Genomic DNA, 22,878 nt, shown 5'->3' with positions numbered 1-22,878 from the left:
TATTTTTCTTTTATGCCAAAAATCATTAGGGTATTTAATCATAATTTAATCAATCAGGGTAAGTAAATCATGTTCCATTAAGATATTTTGTAAATTTCCTGCCGTAAATATATCAAAAATTTATTATCATTAGTAATATGCATTAATAAGGATTTCATTTGGACAAATTTAAAGGTCACTTTCTCAGCATTTAGACTTTTTTTTTTCTCCGGATTTTCAAATAGTATCTCGGCCAAATATTGTCCTATCCAATCAAACTATAGGCTACATCAATGGAAAGGTTATTTATTAGGCTTTCAGATGAATCTCATTTTCAGAAAATTGGCCCTTATGACTGGTTTTCTGGTCCAGGCTCACATTTAAAGTCCGCGTGTACCGGAAGTTGCATACAACTTTTCTCCAGTGTTGTGACGTATTTTCCGAGAGAAACGGAATACTAAATGAGGAAAAATAGTGGGCGTGGCTAGAATAGAATGAAAGTGAAAGTAAAGTGACGTGACATTCAGCCAAGTATGGTGACCCATACTCAGAATTAGTGCTCTGCATTTAACCCATCCAAAGTGCACAAACACAGAGCAGTAAACACACACACACTGTGAACACACACCCGGAGAAGTGGGCAGTCATTTTTTCCAACTAGCACCTGATTGGATCTATAAAAGTAGCTAGGTGTTTAATGACATATCTCACAAACCCCATTTCGTGTTCTGTCCAATTTTTGAACCATTCGCGCGTGAAGTGCTTCGAGCACATCCGTGACCTCTCTGTTATCCCTCCTTCCCCCAAATGTAAAAATTCGAGTGATCTGGACCGTACAGAGGGAATTTTAGGGAATGGGAAAAGTGTTTCGTGAGTGCCACAACCAAAAATGCAACTCCTCGCCATCTCTTCTTTCACGAGCTGTCAATGCTCACAAACACACAGGAAGCCTGTCTACTGTCAGTTGGAGGGGCGTGGTTACGGATGCTAAGCAGACACCCAAACCGTCAAACCTACGTCATCAGGTAAGGTCCTCCAATGCAGAGAGGAGGGGCCTTTTCAGATTTTGATTAAAGATTATGAAACCATTTTTTTTTTGTGTGTGTGGATTGACCACAAAACGATCAATTTAAGCAAACAAAGTAAATAGTCAATTTTGATTTCAGTTGGACTTTAATGACGAATTAACAGAACATGTGATGGTATTTTTACATAAACCTAAGTAAACCTAACACGGTAAAAAAAATAAAAAAAATTCATTTTGTCAGGGTTATATCACACAACTATGATAAGTATCCCTAAAGATAAAGCGTCCTGGAATAAAAGTGAACGATTTGTAACCAGAACTGAATTGCGCATGTCCCCCGCGCGCCTCTCAAGACAGACATCCGATCGAAAAATTACCAATTAAACATTTTAATTTCATTAAGTTAAACAACCTTGTACTACAAAATAAATAAATAAATAAATAAAAATAACTGACAAAAAAATACTTAATGGACTTGGTAAACAAAGTTTGTGAGACTTGAAGCGCGTCTTACCGTGGCTGATCCACCTGCAATGATCTGAAGAGACGCCTCTCTCAGTAAACATCTCGGTTACGTATGTAACCGTGGTTCCCTGGGTAGGGAACGAGATGCTGTGGGGACGTCACCGTATGGGACACCCCTCGGTGTGACGAATGTCTGAAGCCCTATACCATCCTGCCAATCCTATTGGCCAAATAGCACTTGGCACCACCTCTACGCATGCGCACGCATCGTATACCTGGCTGCCTCGCGCTATTTCGCTCAGATTTCATGAACTGAAGAAGAAGAATGCTATCAAGGTATGGAACGACCAGGACCGCAGCATCTCGTTCCCTACTCAGGGAACCACGGTTACATACGTAACCGAGATGTTCCCTTTCAGGGAACGAGATGCTGCGGTGACGTCACCGTATGGGAACGCTATACAATAACGCCTGAAGTACCTGATAGCTGGGATCCAAAGAAGCATCTGCTCAAGCGGAGAGAACCCGGGAGCCAGGAGCCATCCTCACATCCAGACTGTAAGAATTGATAAAAGTGCTCGGTGAGGACCAACCTGCCGCAGCACAGATATCATCCATAGAAGATCCACTGAGAAAAGCTCGTGAAGAAGCCACTGCTCTCGTGGAATGAGCTCTAATTCCTAAGGGCGAAGCGAGTCCGCGCGCCTCATAAGCTAAAGATATTGCTTCCACCACCCAATGGGACATGAGTTGTTTTGTGACAGCATGGCCTTTATTCTTATGTCCAAAACAGACAAACAGCTGGTCAGACTCACGCCATGGGGCTGTTCGATCAACATAAGTCTTTAGCGCTCTGACAGGGCAAAGACTTAGATCTTCTGACCCCGCCTCAGCAGGGGATAAAGCCTCCAAGACCACTTGTTGAAAACGAAAGGGGTTAGAAGCTACCTTAGGGACATAATTAGGCCTCGGTCGCAACAACACCTTTACAGAGCCCGGTGCAAATTCCATGCACGAGTGAGACAGAAAGAGCCTGTAAATCCCCAACTCTCTTGAGGGAGGATAAAGCCATAAGAAGAACTGTCTTCAGAGTCAGGATTTTATCCGGTATAGTTTCCAGGGGCTCAAACGGATGCCCTGATAAACCTTGTAACACAATAGATAAATCCCATAGATAAAGGGGTGTGCTGGCCTTGGGTGCCAAATCATTCCCTGTGCTTGTGATAATAAATCCTGTCTGAGGGGAATCTCCCATGGAGAGCCCACTAACAGACTGATCAGGTCCGCAAACCACGGCTGTGTGTGCCACCGCGGCACACCAGCAGCAGCTGTTCCACTCTTTCCAGCCGTATTCTGGATAATACCGCTGGGATTAAACGAATCGGGGGAAAAGCATACAAGCTGGTTTTGGGCCAATTGTGAGCTAACGCATCCAAGCCCAGGAGCGATGGAGGGCATAGGGAGAACCATAGCGTGCATTGCGTAGTCATGTTCGACGTGAATAAGTCCACTCTCGCTTCTCCAAAAATCTGCCATAAGAGGTTCACCGTTTGGGGGTGCAATCTCCATTCCCCATGCTCCAGAGTCTGTGTGGATAGCAAATCCGCTCCGAAGTTCAAACGTCCGGGGACATGAACCGCTCGGATCGACAGAAATTTGTTCTGAGACCAGAGAAGAATATGTCTCGCCAGCCTGTACAGGGGGCGAGAGCGTAATCCTCCCTGATGATTCAGATACGACACAACCGCTGTGTTGTCTGACCTGAGCAGTACATGACGGCCGATCAGCAGATTTGAGAAATACTGTAGAGCTAGAAAAACTGCCAGTAATTCTAACCTGTTTATGTGCCAACTGCGTTGTGTCGCTGTCCACCCTCCGTGGGCTGGGCGCCCTTGACAAACAGCTCCCCAACCGGTCAAAGATGCATCCGTCGTGACAGTCTCTCGGAAAGCACAAATCCCCAGCCGAACCCCAACTAGAAGAAATTCGGTTGACATCCACAGTTTAATCGACATAACACACCTCCGTGTCACCGAAATCCTCCGATGCAGAAGACAACGGGGTGAACTGTTCCGTTTTTTCGTCCACCACTGAAAAGGGCACATGTGAAGTAATCCCAGACGGATTACGGGGGATGCCGCTGCCATTAGACCTAAAAGTCTGAGGCACAAGCTCACCACCACTGTGCGAACCGCTTTGAAGCGAAGCGCGCATGACGCAATCGACTGAGCGCACAGGAGAGATAGCTTTGCTGTCATCGCGCGAGAGTCCAAGTCTATTCCCAGAAAGGTTATCCGTTGAGAGGGAATTAAAACACTTTTCTGGAAATTTGTGCGTAAGCCCAGGCTGTTTAAATGATTCAGCACAAGATCCCGATGAGAGTGTGCTTGAGTCTGCGATTGTGCTATCACCAGCCAATCATCTAAGTAGTTCAAAATGCGAATGCCTTGGAGCCGCAACGGGGCCAGAGCTGCGTCCATGCATTTTGAAAAAGTACGGGGAGCCAGAGCTAAGCCAAAGGGAAGAACGCGGTACTTATACACTTTGCCCTCTAAAGCGAATCTGAGTAACTTCCTGTGTCTCTTGATGATCTGAATATGAAAGTATGCATCTTTCAGATCGATCATGACAAACCAGTCGTTTGGTTGAATCTGAGACAAAATAGACTTTACCGTTAACATCTTGAATTTGCTCGTCCTGGAGTGCAAGATTCAAACGGCGTAAATCCAAAATGGGTCGCAACCCGCCTTCTTTTTTTGGTACCACAAAATAGCGGCTGTAAAACCCTGACTCCATCTGAGAGGGGTGTACTTCTTCTATAGCCCCTTTGCTCAGCAGAGTTGACATCTCCTGTCGCAGCACTGCTATTTCCTTCGGTTTCACAACCGTGGGAAGAATTCTGCGGAAAGGAGGCGGGCCTTTTCAAAACTGAATGGTGTATCCGTGATAAATTGTGCGTAACACCCATTGCGAGATGTCGAGCAAGCATTCCCACGCGGCCCGAAACAACATTAGCGGTCTCAAGATTTCCACTTCCTGCAACGCTGTCATACGCGTTAAAATGTCCGGGCACGAAAAGCTCGTGGCGTTCATGAACAGGGGAAGTGCATGCGTAAAAGTCGTTGCGTCTCGTTGTGTATAATCCTGAAACGTGTCCACGGCAGGAATTAATCCAACAGGATGAACATCGGGCTCTGCCACTAGCGAAAAAGCGGCGGCTGTATGAGCCGTCATAAACGGGTCGTTTTTGCCAGACCCTTGAACCGTCCCTCGAATTCTGAAAGCTGAATTGCGCAGAGTGTCTGAGGGAATGCTTGGCATGACAACTCGATCCAATGCTGCTCGAGGCGCTATTTGCGGCGAGACAGTCAGTGTTTGAGTATGGGGACTGCAGTGAGAGGGTTGGATGCGCAAAAGCGGTCCAACAGTGCTCTCTAGTGGAGGGCACAGTCCCTGGCAAGCAGCGAGAACATCAGGAGCTACTATTCGGGGCCCCAGAAAGAGAGGCATAAGCCGTCGAGCTCAGGTTTAACCTCTTCCGTTGTCGCTGGTGAGCCGGTGGAAAAACCTAGTTAAGTTAAGCTGTTAAGAAACGGTCGTCCAGCTTAGATGGAGGTTGGGCCTCGGCCTTCTCAACCTCCCAATCCAGTCCCAATTTACCCACCCCGCGAGAAACCACATCCAACAGCTCGCTGTAGGATGGGGAAACACGCTTCTCCTGTCCACTAGGAGGGAGAGAGCTAGTGTCGGCCACGAAGTCCTCAGACCCCGAGGCTGCGGTGGATAAAATGTCATCGTCATAACGTCCACAACCGAAGGAGATGGCGTCGCATGCCTCCGGTGTGGGATGAAAATCCTCATTAGAGAAGACGACCGGTCCAATAAAGCTCTTTTCCTGCACCAGGGTGTTATTTTGAGAATTTACCAATCATTTCCTTAAGGGTAGCCTACTTTTCTTGAAATCAGTTCCCTTTAAGTTCACAAATAACCAAAATACATTTGTCTTAACTTTTTAAGTTAATTTGATGTTTTATTAGATTTAAAATTACTTAAATTTAAGCCTAATAAACGTTTTTTTTCATGTGACATTTATGCCCTTGCGTTAACTTTTTTTATTATTATAAACTTTAACTTGTTATATTTTTTAAATCCAACATTAAAAAATAAATTTCCAGTCCTGTACAGAGAACATTTCAGAGTGCTTTTCAGAGATAGCAAATATTTGGAAGTTTCTCCATGATCACTCCATCTGATTGGTCTTTAAAAATGGCTGACATTAATTTAGTTATAAAATTGCAGATCGTATTGGAAATGTGATAATATTTTGTAATAATCAATTCAATCTGATTAATTTTAAAATTGTTTGTCATAAACTAACATCTCAGGAAAATGTTATGGGGTTTCAAACCAAAATATGACTTCCTGTTGTGAAACAGGATATTGATTTCATACATGTCCACTGTAGAGGACATCATGAGTAAAACAATGTTTATGCATTTTGGGAGATACAACAAATGAATAGGGAAATAAATGATATATCAATATTTTTATGAAATATTAGATATTATTATGAAAATCTGGCCAATTATTACTTCCATTATTACACTTCTTTTCTCAACATGCTGTCCAAACAGCACATTAACATGCAAATTAGGTACAGTGTATAACATACTGTATATATCTAGCATATCGGAAATGTTCAAGCATTGACTGTTAGCAGAGGTGGAAAGTAACGAATTACATTTACTCGCGTTACTGTAATTGAGTAGCTTTTTTGTGTACTAATACTTTTTTAAGTAATTTTTTTAATCTGTAATTTTACTTTTACTTAAGTATATTTTGATTGAAGTATTGTACTTCGCTACATTTTAAAACACATTAATTACTGATTAAAAAAAATAAAAATAAAAAAAATAAATCGCTCCCTGGAAACTACGTCAGTAAATAAAGAGCAGGAGGGCAAACTGGCGCTAAAATCACGAGAAAGATGCAGACGGACAAAACAGGCGTTAGTGGTGCAGACACCGCTGAAAACGAAACCCCCTTCATATTCTGAAGTTGAACTCGAAGGAAATGAATTGAACCCCTGGCCATATGTATGCTCTATTATGCAGTGTAAGCTGTACTTGCCTAGGAAGACCAAACTAGCAGCTTATAAAATCTCGACAAGACATCAACCCTTCGCAAGAATGTAGAGGTAAGCTAAATAATTGCATCGTTGCATTGGTGGTTAAAATGAAGCTTTGACATTTTAGCAAGAGGTTTTGCACAAATTAGCCAAAAAGACAGTGGTGAGGAGTGTGCTATTTTTGTTTTAATGATGTGCGCGCGCATTTATAGTGCGTTCTTTCACTGTGTGATTCAGTCTCCTAAAATGCATTTAGAATGATCACAAAATTGAAGATATAGGGGCAGAAAATTCACATATTTATATAATTTCATATATTAAATCAAAATCACACAAAGAATGCCATCGTTTCCTCCAAAAATCATCATGAATATATACATACATATATAACAGTTCAGTAAACAAGTTAATTAAGAGACTTGCGTTTTAGACACCATATTGCCTTTTTAGCTCTATTTCTACAACAGAAAATAATTCCAAACACAGCCACCAAAGCACAGTTTTGCGTCTCTGAGCAACGTGACAGTGTTTCGTTCCTGAATGAATCAACCGTTTAAATGAGTCGGTTCAGTCGCAATGACTCACTTATTAACAGTGACTTGCTGACACATACTGGCCATTTTAATTTCACATTTAAAGTATCTTTTGAATTTTTTTAAATAATTAATTTCTTATCATTTCAAATGAGTATTCAACATTTTATGTCTTGTATATCAAAACATTATTCATGCATTGGTAACTGCAGGTTAAATGCATTCTTGTCCTGCACTAAACAGTGTAATACATCTAAATGCCACTTCCAATGAATCTTCTGCATTTCCTCTGCATTAAAAGATGAGTTTGTTGATACTGATTTGCCTGGTAACAGCCCAAATGTTTTATTATTCTAAATAACTGATTCCTTTAATTAAAAACAACTAGTTTGAGATTAATATACCTATACTCAGTTCCTGGAGGGCCGTAGCCCTGCAGAGTTTAGTTCTAACTCTGCTTCAGCACACATATCATGTAGTTTTCAAATAAACCTAAATGATTAGATTAGCTGGATCAGGTGTGTTTAATTAGGGTTATATCTAAACTGTGCAGGACTCTGGCCCTCCAGGAACTGAGTTTGACACCCTTGGCCTGTCCCATTTTTGACTCCCTCCCACTGTTAAAATGTAACTAAGTAATTTTTACTCTGAATAAATTTTAAATGAGCTACTTTTTACTTTTACTTGAGTAGATTTTTAGACTGGTACTTTTACTTGTACTTAAGTAAAATTTCATTAATGTAATGGTACTTTTACTTGAGTAGAATATTTTTGTACTCTTTCCACCTCTGACTGTTAGTTCTTAGGAGTAAAGAAAATCAAATGAATGAAAAATCTGTAATAGCATTCATATATGTAATTGTTTTTTTGTTTTCTCGCTTCTAAAAGCGAGAGTTTTAAAACAGAACTTGGAGGTTAAAATAATTTACCTAACGTCTCAAACTAAAAGCTGTCATTGAAAATGTGTTTTGGATTCCTTTAAATCCTGTTGTGACCCACAGCTTTTTTTTCTGTGCAGAAGGCAACAAAAAAGCTAGGTTTTGCCTAATTCAATGTTACAACTTGCTTAAGATTCTTGGCCGAGTAATAAGCATATTACTGTTAAGCTTAGAACATGCACATTTTTTCCCTGCTTAATTTTCAAATTGTGAATTTATAGCGGGCTATTGGCAGGGAAATGCCATTAGCACTTTGACCTGCCTGGAGTGAGAGAGCAGACAAAACCCCACCCAGTCTATAAACCTACATGGTGGCCAGGAAATCTATGAACTTATTAATCTTTTTTTCTGCAATATAAGAACATATCTAAACAAACTGTTCTGTAAATTTATCAGAGACTTTACTATGATTGCGAAGGGCACACAGAAAGCCTAAATGAAAAAGATTTCTTGATAATATAATTGAATATTGACAAGTATTTTAATTTAACAATAGTCATACTGTGCATAAAGGTAATATAACATTGTCAGCAAACTGAGCTTATCCTTGAAATGCAAGAATTAAAAATCAAAAAGGAAACACCAGAACAATTCATCTTTTATTTGCAAAAACCTCTCCATGCACATAAAATGTGAAGTGCTCACAGCATCACCTCTGAATGTCTGTGACTACCACATTTTTGGGCTTGGATCTTAATAGTAACAAAAGCGACCTTATTTCTAAGATATCTGAAACACTTCAACGTTTCTAGAAAAGAACTAAGCCTGACAATAGAAAACAAGTTGGTAAGATTAAAAAAGGCAATGTTTAAAAAAGCATTTTGACAAAATAAATATTCAACATACAGAGAGAATGGTTTGATTCAATAATTCAAGTCATTATAAGAGCTCTTTATCAAAACTCTTACTTTTCAAAATCTGCCATACAGTGTGTCTTTACCTAGTTTGTCAATTTTCAGTTTCTGAAACACTCATGATAATTATTACAATTTATATTGTACAAAGCAGTTAAGAAAAAAAAATCTGTGGTTGAAACCGTGTACTTTTTTTTAAATGCAAAATCTAATAAAAATATGACATCATAATAATATCAATATAACTATGACCATTCTCAAGTTACAAACCTCAAGGAAATATATGGTCCTGCACATATTAATGTGATGTTAATGTATGGCTGTGTTCTTTTCTCTTTATACTCTCTTTATACAAGAGGCAAGGCTATGGCTAGCGAGCAAATATGAAGTAAATGTGTGCCCTTCTACATCTACTGTATAACCTAAAACTTGTAACTACATTTTTTTAAAATGAACAGTTTGGCTCAGATTAAACAATGTTTACCAGTTGGACTTCACATGGTGCTGATGACATTTTCATGTCCTTTCCTGCTTGGACAGATGAGAAGAATTCATCAACCGTTACACTACCACTATACGCATAAGACTGTCCTGTGTATACTGCTTAATAGCTGGTTTCCGCTGAATATGTCGATGTATTAGAGATGATCTGTGTAATGTTTCTACACATCCTGATATTCACAGTACAAAGTTCAAATAACTGATGGTACATTTACAGTAATTAATGTACCGTTAAACAGTGGAAATGTCCTGAACTAATATAAACAAAAACTTGAACAAAGACAGAAATAAAATAAAATCATGTTATGCACACAGATGAAAAAGTCAAACTGCGCCTTTAACTGGACCTCCAGTTTAAAAGCTCAAATTCCTTAAAAACGAGCGCCAAACTTTTGCATTCAAGAATAAAATAGTCTTGGATCTGCTCTGACTTTGTGGGTGATCTTCACCATTAAAAAAAACACTTTGTGATGTGTTTATTTCTTGTATTTGGACTACGAACAGTGTGCAAGTAGTGACCGTTTCACACAATAAATAATTTTTGCAGTTTATGGTTTGAGACTTTAAACACAAAATCGTTGGATTGTATCCCAAAATAAATGATCTTAATATTTCGTAGAATGTGTTTTTATTTGTTTGCAGACCATGTGATAGGTTGCCGACCCAGACACCTGGAGACTGAAGTTTTAAAGGAGAGTGGGGCCTTTGGTAGTATATGTCATTGAGGGGAAGTGGCGGCTGTCGATGTCCCAGAGCTTCCTGTCTCCATGAGGCCCCACTGCTGAGACTTGAGTCTGGTTTCTAGCCCCTGGTAAGCTAGAGGTCCAGTAGTTGATATAACTAGCCATAAGGAGCATCAGTTCTATGATCTACAGCAGTGAGAGAGAGAAAGAGGCACAGTGAACCAGGAAGTCTTTAGTAGACAAGTATTTCAACATTTAACTTGCTTTTACTGTATCAGGCCAAAAAGATACAACAAAACACAGATTTGCGAGTAAATCTCATGCTCAGACAAACACGGTAGAGTGAAACTCTCATTGAAAAACCTGTTTTTATCATCTTTCAGATAGTGGTTTCAGAGGGGGGTGTAGAAGTTGAACTGAACTGTTTTAAAGTTCTGATTTTCCCCCACACACACTTCAGATCAGATTTTTAAGATAGGTAATAAAACTGAATGTTAAAAGCACAACATATATAAGAATTCTGTCTTTACTGACCGCATTTGGAAATGTGTTGTACTGTACTGTACTGTACCTTTTGTGAATTAGCATGTCTTACCTTTGGTTTAGCCATTGCATATAAACGTTTATACACAGTCTTGCTGTCCAAAGCTTGGTCTTTAATCGGGCTGACCACTAGCATGAAATATTCCTTGCAACCTCTAAAGGTGATCACTGACTGGTATGGATATGTGACGAATGGGTGCTAAAGAAGTCATTAAACAATTTTCTTTTTTTGCACATATAAATGTAAACAATTCAATCCTAAGAAATCTAATTTAAAATAACTGCTGACCAAGCTGATCATCAGTTAGCATGAGAGGAATACGATTTTAATTGCTTGGGGATTAAAAAAATATAATTTTGACCTGTTTTTCGAGCATCTGGGAACCCAATATCATCGGCCAGATGGTAACAATTCAAAAGTATAAGATAAAGGATGCCTCTTATCTTTCACAATGATGTAAGTCTTATTCCACAGTCTTTCTTTACATATACTCTCTATTCACTGTAACTTTATCCCTAATAATTTACTTGCTGTTGTTACTACCTTCCCCAGTGACCTCCTCTGAGCCTCAGAAGCATTACCATACCGATAAATCACACAAAATGTCATAATGCTTTTAATAGAAGCCCTATAAAACATCAAAAGCAGTCTGCTATTGACATTAAAAGAAAGTAATTTCTTTAAGAAATACATTCTCTGTTGAAGCTTCTTGCTTACAAAATCAGTCCATGCATCCCAAGTTTATTGTCCAGCATTATACCAAGGTATACACTAATTGTTACTAATTGTATTTGTTACTAATTGTATTTGCTCACCCATTAATTAATGTAGGATGGGTTACATTTTGCTCTCTCTCTATAAAACAATATCCACCCAGCACATACGTTTTCAGTCTCTTACAACTCTACAAAAACAAATATAAACACAACCGTTAGTTTTTTACTTTTTTTATGTGATGCATCCTTGCTTTTATTTAGATTGAATTGATCCAGTAAAAGTGACAGTAAATACTTTTATATTTAAACAAATATATATATATATATATATATATTTCAATAAACTCATGGAGAAACAAACTTATCATGGTTTCCACAAAAATGTCCTTGGATTCAGCTATGTACTTTACAATTACATCACATCCTGTTACTGTTGCATTCTCAAAACTGTGTTATAGTTTTATATTTGAGGTTCTGCACACTTGACTTGTAGGCTTTTATTAAAAGGCTTTACTGTAAGCATGTTTTTCATTTGATTTTACAACCTCAGGGACTCTAAATTCTTTTCTGTGGCAATCAACAGCACACCTAAGAGCTTAAGTTATAAATGACCCGTAATATTCCTTTAATGCAGTCTTACTTTCTAAAACTATAACTAGCATCCACATTCACTCACCATTGTATAGTCCAGAACACTCAGCCCATCCTCATTAACAGCCAGCCACACTCGAGTTTGCTCCAGTGAAGAGGGAGGCAATGGCTGCACACCAACAGAGTGGGAGTAAAAGGAGATATTCTGCCATGTTTTAACAGCCCTCTTGTGAAAAGGTACATCTGGAAATCAGGGGCGAAAATCTCATCTAAATGTTGGAGGGACAATAAACATAACATTTCTCACGAGCAAGTTTTGAAGGGGACACCAATAAAACAGGCAAAATTGTACTTAAGGATATGTGTACAACGAGGAAAGCCTTACTATTGCATGGAGACCGTTCCATTATCCTTCTTCTCAAAGTTTCTTTTTGGTTCAATGAAAAAGCTGTCTAAATTGACGAAAACATTCTTCAAAACATTTTTTTTTGTTGCAATGTTTTTGAAGTTGTTTACACAATCAAGCCATCAAAATACAATGGAAACTTTTATTTATTTATATAGCACATTTAATAGCAATGTTGTTGCTTCACAGTTATAATTAATACATGCATATATAAAAACATTTGCCATGCCTAGCAAAATGAAGGCATACACACTCTTAGACATACACCCTCACACAACTGTATAGTGAGATCGGTATAGACGTGGATTATCAGCCCAGCCGCTCCGGGAGACGTTCAGACCATAGACTGTATAAAAACAGGTTCAAACTAATAGCACGTAACGATTTAATTTATGTCTCTATGATGGTTGGTTGATATACAAGAAGGGAGACTAGCCTCCTCTATGATGTTACTTTTCTCAGCACTCCTCAGCGCTGAAAGTGAACACTCGATGCTGATTGGTTCCCCTGTCCTCCCCCTCCCCATCTCTTTCACTTAGCAGTTGTAAATTACATCAGCAGATTCGGCACATTCGCGATAGAAAAGCGGAGCTTTCATGTAATGGTATTACAACTGTGAAATTACAAACAAAAATATATACATTCTGAGACATGAAATGAATAGTGAATTTTGTTAACATTAAAAATTCCTCATTTTCACCTCAAAATTTGGGGGAACTGTGCCTCCCTTGCCTCACCCGACAAGCCGCCACTGAAACCGACTAAATCATAGTGAACGTGGGCAAATCTAAATGCGCACCCGCACTAGTCTAATCTAACGTACAAGACTTGTATATGCGTACACTATGTGTGTGTAAGACGTTATTAAACAAGCTATGTAAACGCCTGTATAAAACGCCTGTTATAATCGCTAACAGCGCAGACTACATCGGTGACAAAAGTAAATTGGTACACAATAATATTTTTTGGACATGACTTACTAATGACTCAGCATCATCTATATTAAAGAGAAAATAATCACGTCATCCGATGTTTAATGTGAATAAAGTTAGCTAGACTTATGGACTTCCACAACTACTGAAACTCGATGTTTTCTAGCACCGGACTGTGTGTGTGTGTACGTGTGTGTGTGTGTGTGTGTCGGTGGTGGTGAGGTAAAAGGGGAGCAGGCAGTGGATCAAAGCAATGTGAGGCAAAGCAGGGGGAATTTGAGATGTTTAAAACTTTTTTTGTTGTTGCTCAGTTTGCATTTGTATTGTTTTACTACTGTACGTACACAATTAGTTTAACTATATATCTCATTATATTATTTACAATACATATATTTCAATTATATTTTAGGGGGGGACAACCCTCAGATAGGGGGGGTCCGGACCCCCCCCCGACCCCCCCGCGATTTCCGCCAATGCTGGAAATCTTTTTAAGTGGTCAAGGTTGTGTATAAAATAGCATTCAATTTTGCGCATGGCTAAGAATACTGATGCCTTATCTACTGTACATCTGAACTAATCTTGGCACTGAACAGCTTGGCCCCAAACAGAGGCCACTTGCGGGCCACAGTCAGGTAGATTCTTATACACTCGGAGGCTTTGCACCCATGAGGGACAGACCACTTTGTGGCCAAATGCTCAGAGAGTTCCCTGTGGGACAAAGTTGTGATTAAATGAAATAAGTGTTTGTGTAAAGTTCAACATGGTGAACATTTAAGCTTTCATTTACACTTAATAAAGAAAAGTATTATATAACTTGGTAAAATTGGGCATTGGTAAATGGTAAATCAGGCATTCTATGAGCAAACATTATTACAAATTAAAGCTAAATAACAGTGTACATACATATATATATATATATATATATATATATATATATATATATATATATATATATATATAATTATATTTATACTAAGTCTGTACAGTAATTCAATGTTAAAAGTGAATTATACAATAAATTTTACAATTATTTTTTATATTTTGTTTGGTAAATGGGGCATTCTGAGGTCAAACATCAAAATAAATTATTTTAAAAATAATAATTATCGTGAACGAGTAAGTCTATTGTTCATTATCTGGCTCGGCTCGTTGTTCATCTTCAGTTCTCTCTTCACAGCAGTTCAGTCAGTGTACTGTTTGATTACATGCATTACTCCGGGATATTGGTTTGTTTGAACTCAGAGGGAGTGTCAGCCACATTAAAAAAGTTAACAGCTTAAGTCATTTGTGGATTAATGCTTATTGGAGACGCGAACCGTTTAAAACAATTCAGTTCGATTTGGTGAACTGGTTCAAGAAGATCCGGTTACATCGAGTGATTCGTTCGCGAACTGGATATCACTATACTGTTGTGTTTTGAACTCGCTCACAACAGACATGGAAGAGAAGACAATGCTGAATTGAAGTCGTAGTTTTTGCTATTTTTGGACCAAAATGTATTTTCGATGCTTCAAAATATTCTAACTGACCCTCTGATGTCACATGGACTACTTTGATGATGTTTTTCTTACCTTTCTGGACATGGACAGTATACCGTGCACAGTTTCAATGGAGGGACTGAGAGCTCTCGGACTAAATCTAAAATATCTTAAACTGTGTTCCAAAGATAAACGGAGGTCTCACGGGTTTGGAACGACATGAGGGTGAGTTATTAATGACTTAATTTTCATTTTTCGGTGAACTAACCCTTTAAGGCCTTTATACATAATGCATTATAAAAGTAGTTTTAATTTATGCATTAATATGCCTTGTAATGCACTGTGTGATCCCATTAATAATTTTAATCAGTTTTAATACATTATAATACTTTTCTATTGACTGTTAAACCTTTCGAAAGTATAATGCATTAAAACACATGACAAACAAACCTTCAAATATTATGATGCATTTGAACTTATGAACTTAAGATGGTTATAATTACTTAAGAAATGGTATAAATCATTATAACATGCATTGTGGACATGTTTATAAAGGATTATATATGAACGCTTTAAATGCCACCATAAAGTATTTTATTTACTATTTAATTTTAATGTATTATATAATTGTAATTATACTAAAACACATATTGTTGCATTAAAATAATAATTATATAATTGCATAATTATAATAATTAATAAAAACATAATACATAATAATGCACAATAATAATTAATTGCCCTAGAATTGCTAAAGCCACACACAGACACAAAATAATAATAATAATAATAAAAATCTGAACACCACAAACTTTTTTTGTATACTGGTAATGTGGTAATAAATGTGAATGAACATACTGACAAACAAGGACAATTGAAATATAATAAATTAAATAGTATGTAATAAAATGCTTAACATATATAATATAATATAATATAATATAATATAATATAATATAATATAATATAATATAATATAATATAATATAATATAATATAATATAATAATTATAAACACGAAGGTGAAGTGATTATAATGTACTCAATCAAATAAATTTGAATTTACCTGAGCTTCTCCATGCTGCATTCCTGCTTGTAGCGTTTAGGATAAAAACGCTCCAGTACCTGCAGAAGGACCTGCTGGGTCTTCAGCTGAGAAAAACCAATGGAAGAGATAGCTGGGCGGTCTAGATCACCATGCTTGACCTAAAAGATAAATGTGATTGAGGTGTATTTGTGTGATTCACCACTTCAAATAAACTTACTCTCAAACACTTAACACACACCTGTGCCATCAGCGCAGCAACCTCCAGGGCCAGTTCCTTACTGACAGGGAAGTGCCCTTGTTGTACCTCTTCATATACTTGATATGCCAGCAGGAGGCGTTCTCGCTCAGTCTCCCCCTTAGCCTGAGCTCTGAAACACAGCCTGCAAGGAAGATTGACTGCTTTTAAAAACCTGACACATGAAAAACATTGATACTGTGCATATGAGACAGTTTTTCAAACGTACCTGCTTTTATAAGTGAGGCGGACAATCCGTGTTCCTTCATATTTTCCAGGATGAAGTTCTTTCAGTGCCTGTTGAGATCACATCACAAATCTGCACCAGAAGATTAAAAAACACTCCTTTAATTTTCTTGCATCAAAAAACATACAGACTAAACTGATATTTCATATTCATATTATACTTTATTGCTGGGCTGCAGGCAGTGCTCCAGATCGTTTCCAGAGGGGTCATCAGTGAAGAGTGCGAAGCCTGAAATCTGTGGTTTCCTCATGCCTGGCCTCTGGTTGACTGTGTTGAGGAACTCCTCCACTGTGGTGGAACCATCAAAACCTACGACCTGTAGAGATGGACAAAAGTTAAGAGGCAGCAGTGTTCTGAAAACCTGTCCTGCTAAACATTCCATGTCATACATCAAAGACCCTGTTTACACCTAGCATCCATTTTTTGAGACTGGATCATGAGTGGTCAATGCCCAATACATGTGTAAATGGGGTCTAAAACAAGCTGTGATCAAATCACTGAAACCACATATGGACACATTAAAAAATGATTTTGACAACACTGTACATGTAGTGTAAACATCCACCCATATCCTGCATGCATCTTAATACCAAGTGTAAACAGGGCAAAAGTAATTATTGAAATGGAGCAGTCAATTGAACCTTAATGTTATTAAAAATGCTATTGCGTTTTTGTTGACTATCATATTTAATACATCAGGCTTTTATGGTTCATACTGTATAGTATGATATGTGAGAATATAAAGCTTATACTCAAGTAGGAAAAAAAACACGTCGGTCGGTATTATTCAAATTCATCAGTTTATTTTTTATATGGCCAAACAGTTCTTGGTAGCTTGTAATGGGAATCAGTGTGGATTTTATAACAATACAGCAAACTACTTCAATAAAATGCATTTAAATATGACTCTATATCTCCTAATAATGTCTTAGCAAGGTGATTATAAATGCTTTTATGATTTATGATCAAAGATCTGTAGTTTTAATTGCGGGGGGCAAAACATACAATGCAATGCAATACAATGGTGATTAAGATATGTGCAAATAATCAAAAGCCTGGTCGTACTTTATATTCACGTTTTTCTAAAAATAATAATAATAATAATAATAATAATAAAAATGAAAAGATTTATGGATAATCAAGTAAACCTAAGACGCTTCATTCCAGTAAATGTTCATCTTGAAATATTACTAACAATAAAGTTATGTTTACTTTATAACAAACAGTAAAGATGTGTACCACGACCTGAAGAAGGACTTTTACAATTGCATTAACAGAACCTTTACTTGCTAAAAAGTTTTAACTATTAATCAGAGGCAGAAGGCATGCAGTAGATGGCATACAACAGCTTTTTCAGTTGATGTATTGAATGTAAGGGCCAGATCGATGGGAACAGAAAGTGTGTGTGTGTACCTCATAAGTGTTGTTCATGAAGTGAACGGGTATGCTGAAAGGTAGCGAGTGATGGTAGGGGTTTCTCAGCAGAATAGAAAGAATTTCCATTCGTGAAGGCTTCGCCTCTCTCTCTCCATTCTGTGAGGTTCTCTCTACTGAGCGCTGGCAGTACACAGCATACTTCCCCACTTCAGTCCTGTGGGCGTACACACATAAACACAGGCTTTCACATTCAATTACATGAGGCGTCAAGGCAAAAACTCTTATTCATATCTGTATCGAAGTCTAAATGCAGTAAACGTATCAAAACTCTTAATTAATTTTTTTCTTAGTTTTGTAGAAGTCTTTTTTGACTGTGTGTTTTTAATTTAATTCAGTGGACTGTATATGATATAATTAAATTATAGAACGGCAAACATGAAATATTTATGTAAAATCTAAATGTATATTTGTAAATCCAAATGTATTTAGTGCTGTCAAACGAATAATCATATCCAAAATAAAAGTGTTTGCATACATAATATGTGTGTGTGTGTGTGTGTGTGTGTGTATGGTGTAAATGTATTATTTATATATAAATACACAAACATACGTGTGTATATACAATATACACATACACACACACACAAACACACACATACACACACACGCGCACACACGTATAATAAATGCTATTTGTTCAATAAATTATGCTATTCAAAAAATGCTTTTCAAATTAGAATGATCTGATGTTTATTAGAATGATTCTGAAGTGTAGTAGGAAAATAAATACCACCAACTCTTTGATTACCAGCTATCTTCAAAATATCTTCTTTTATGTTCAACATAGTAAAGCTACTTTTTTACAGGTTTAGAACGACATGAGGGTGAGTAAATGATGACAGAATTTTCATTTTTGGGTGAACTTTCCCTTTAACATGTACAACACACTGTACTTCATGGAGTGAGCGTGTGGTCAGTAACCTGGGATCTGCGTTCTGCTGCAGGTACTGTCTCAGGTACCACAGGGAATGGTGCTGAGGCAGGAAGAGAGCTACACACAATGACAACAGCTGCCAGCACTAATAAAGAAAGAGAAGAGCAGAGAGGTATAGAGATATAACATACTACATATGATGATACAGTGTAGTGTGGGTGTGTGTGTGTATTTACAAATATGTCACTGACCTGCATGAGGGCATAGTTGTGAGGAGTGCGGCAGTTGGTCTGTTTGATCAGCTGACAGTACATCTCATTCTGCAGCTCTGGATGTGTTAGGCACACCTGCCGTTTATTCTGGGCCAGCGAGGTGTGGTAGTCGATGGAGGGAGATTCCACCAGCACATTGATAAACAACTGGCATGACTATTATTATCATTTATTTTATTGTATTTTACTTTACATACTTCGATTGATTTCAATTTAGATGTGTTCTCTCACATGTATCCACATTTTTACTTGGTAGTTACACCACATGACATTTTACTAGCCATTGAAATTATTTTTTTTTTCCTTTGAAATTGCTTCTTTATACCATATTAGCAGACAGTAAAGTGTTGGGAGAGAAAGACCAAATGAGATTGGGATATATTGCACTACTGTCTGTGATGAGAACCGACCAACCAGCAGATGGCGAACCGCTCACACACAGCTGGTTCTGTGGCTGTACAGACAGTGCATGCAACAACATGCTTTACTGTTTTATTAACATTCTGTTCTTACAGAAATTATAATGCTAATTAAATCAAGTCAGGATGTAGCTGTCAACCCCCCATTCATTACTTCAGAGTGGGAGGCCTTTTCATTCAGTATCAAATGACTACCTAAAAAGCCCCTCTGATCTTCAAAGAGCACTGAGGGCTGTGCATGATGCTAGCTCTCGTGGACACGCCATTGAACAGTCAATAGGGCGTAATATCTGTAAACCTCTGGAGAACAGGTTTCTCAGTCGAAAACAGGAGCCTGAGGAGAAACTACGAGCGACTGGAATGAGACCATCACAGCCTTTGATCCTGCTGTGAAGGAGACAAAGTAGCTCTCTCACACACAGGGACAGGACGGCACAATAAATCCTCAGGAGAGGAGGATGAGGACATCTTAGAAGGGTTTTGAGAGATGGAGTGAAAGAAGACAGACGAGAGCGTTCACCTTAAAGAGTTTGAGAGCCTCTGTTTGAAGCGCCTCGGAGGGCACCGTGGTGAGAGGGTACCGCAGTCCCGCTTTACTGAAACACAACACTTCACCTTTCCACAGAGCAGAGTCTGCACACATGAACACACAACAGATTGAAAAAACAAACAGACAGCTGCCATCAGCCCATAAGAGCTGGTCGTAAACACTGTCTGGGGTCTAGATAGAGTCATTCAATCTGTCTGTCTCAGTTTAAAACCATCCATCGAGTTACTTGAGAAGCAGTTGCACATGTCGTAGAAGTGTGCAATTGGTAGATATTTCAAGAGGGTCTGGTTGCAGACTTGCACTTGCACTCTCAGACTTACATTCTCAGACTTGCACTCTCAGATACTTGGACTTCCGCTAGTGACATCACTTGCAGTCTTTATTTTTTATTTTGTTGAATTTTTTTATTACTTTTTGTTTGAATTTCCCAACATTTTATAACAGTAGCCAGGTGGTGAAGACAAGAAAAAAGAAACTAAATTACAATGTCACTTGCAATCGCTACTTGCACTCTCCGCTACCTGCGACAATTGCATTCGACACAAATCGTGCGTGTTGCCAATGGAGACAAGACGCTGTGGTGGTGATTAAACAATTAAAACAAATTTAGTACTATAATGTAAAGGGTCCTGCAAGAAAAAGACAAGACCGGCAAATCTGTGGCCAAAACGCCAGAATATGAACGCTTGCGCAAAGTCTCTCGCTAAGCGTTTTCCTCCCGTAGAAAAATATAAACACTTAACATGGCTTAATGTATTAAGATGCTATAAAAATATCAAATTAAATATACACTTCATTATTTTAATGAATATGTATAAAGTATTTTCCTCCCATACCGCAAAATGTGGCATAATGGACTAAGATAATAAAGGCCAAACTCAATATGCTTCTCTACATTATTAAAATACATAACTAATATATACAGGCAAGCAGCCCAGAATAAACGCAACATGCAAAGTTTTGCGTTAAGCATTTTTCCATATATAATAAACTGTCTACAACTCGTTTATAGCACTGTCTTTGTCCATTTAGCTACATTATGTGTTTTTTTATAATGATTTTCTATAGGAGGAAAACGTTTAATGTCCAATTTAACGCACTGCGTTCTGTACTCGTCTGCTTGCCTGTACTGAGTTGATCCTTTAAAATCCCTTAATGCATTTCATAATGCACGTTCATATTTGCTGGTCTGTATATATGTTGAGTCAACAACAAGACATATAGACTAGGCCTACTGAATTGTCTTTATCATCTTAGTCTGTTATTAGGCCACATTAAGCGGTTTGCTGTATGGGAGGACAAAGTTTGTGCATTGTGTTCATAGCCATCTGCTTGCCTTGTAGTACATTACATAACTATATATCCAATTTGGTCTTTTAATTGAACTTAAAATATCTTAATACATAATGCCATATTAAGTGTTTGTTTTTTCTACAGGAGGAAAACGCTTAGCGAGAGGCTTTGCGCAAGGATTCATATTCTACTGTTCTGTGGCCACGGATTTGCCGGTCTTGTCTTTTTCTTGCAGGACCCTGTACGTTATAGTAGTAGGCCTACTAATTTAGTTTTAATCGTTTAATCACCACCACAGCGTCTTATATCCATTGGCAACATGTACGATGTGTGTTGATTGCAAGTGACGTCACAGGTAGCGGAGAGTGCAAGTGGTGATTGCAAGTGACATTGTAATTTAGTTTCTTTTTTCTTGTCCTCACCACCTGGCTACTGTTGTAAAATGTTGAGAGATTCAAACAAAAAGTTATCAATAAATAGAATAAAATAAAAAAAATAAAGACGACGGCAAGTGACGTCGCTAGCTGAAGCATAAGTGTCTGAGAGTGCAAGTCTGGGAATGCAAGTGCAAGTCTGCAGCCAGACCCTTCTCAGATATTTCAAAGTAACCTCTGACCTGGGTCTCCGTCCACATCCAACAGCTTGCCAATCAGCTGCTCGTACTCTGTACCTACTCTCAAACTGGAAGAGCTGCCCGCTGAGACGGTCAGGTGGTACAGCCAGGTGTCCTATGAGAAAGACAGCAAGAAACTGAGTTTGAATGCAGACGTTTTAACTGAGCTGAATTTCATTTACCGAAAGTAATGACACTATGAACAGCTGAACTGATACTGAAAAAAACTTAGGTCGCGTCCGAAATCGCATACTTCCATACTATATAGTAGGCGAAAAACAGTATGCGAAGCCAGTAGTATGTCCGAATTCTTAGTATTCGAAAAACAGTAGGCGAAATGTACCCGGATGGCCTACTACTTCCGCCCGAATTCCGTAGTATGCATAGGATGGGCACTACTCTATCCCATGAGGCCACGGGAGAGGACTCGTCATACTCATATTCGAAAATAACGGAAAATCGTGACGCCGCTGTTTTGAAGTGTAAGTACCTTATGGATAAACGCCGTTCATTGTGGTTAAAGTGTAACGTTACTTGTTTAACATAATCCAAGTAAACGACTGACTTGTTAAAGTTTTACACATTGTAAACTGATGAGACTATTTTGTAAATTGAGTTTAAAAACATGTTTAATAATCATTATCGATCAGAGGCTGTGCCTCAGCTTGTTAATGCTGCTTTCTACAGACGGCTCGTTAAGTAATTTAATGAGATAAAGTTAAAAAAATTTAACGAGTTAATTTACATTTTACTAGTGTTGATAAAAATTGTTGGATACCTTAACTTAACTTAATAGGTGCCTCAGTTTGATCATAAATCATCAGTAATGTGTAAATCCTGTTCTGATGTTACAGAGACTGATTAAACCCTACTCACTGGAAAGCATATTTAAGTAAGTATATAAATTAAATTTAATCTTAACTACACACACTCTTTACATGTATTTATGTTAGGATCATCAATGATTTATGCTGTTTTTTTATTATAATATGAATTTCCAGGTATTTCCAGTTGCTATTTTGTCAGTTGCAAAGTGCTTAATAGCAAATATCTTTTGTAGCAGTTGTGTGCACACTGATTTTGCAGCAGTTTCCAGTTGTTTTTTAAACAAGCAA

The 22,878-nt window shown here is 38.1% G+C and overlaps 1 pseudogene; it reads right to left on the bottom strand.

Moving 5' to 3' along the window:
* Positions 1 to 10,057: 10,057 nt before the first annotated feature.
* LOC132111930 (pleckstrin homology domain-containing family H member 1-like) overlaps positions 10,058 to 22,878 on the bottom strand; it is a 45,514-nt pseudogene continuing 32,693 nt past the window's right edge.

The sequence above is a fragment of the Carassius carassius genome, chromosome 31, assembly GCF_963082965.1.
Source record: "Carassius carassius chromosome 31, fCarCar2.1, whole genome shotgun sequence".
Taxonomy (NCBI): Eukaryota; Metazoa; Chordata; class Actinopteri; order Cypriniformes; family Cyprinidae; genus Carassius; species Carassius carassius.
This window is presented reverse-complemented; position numbering and strand designations above follow the sequence as displayed.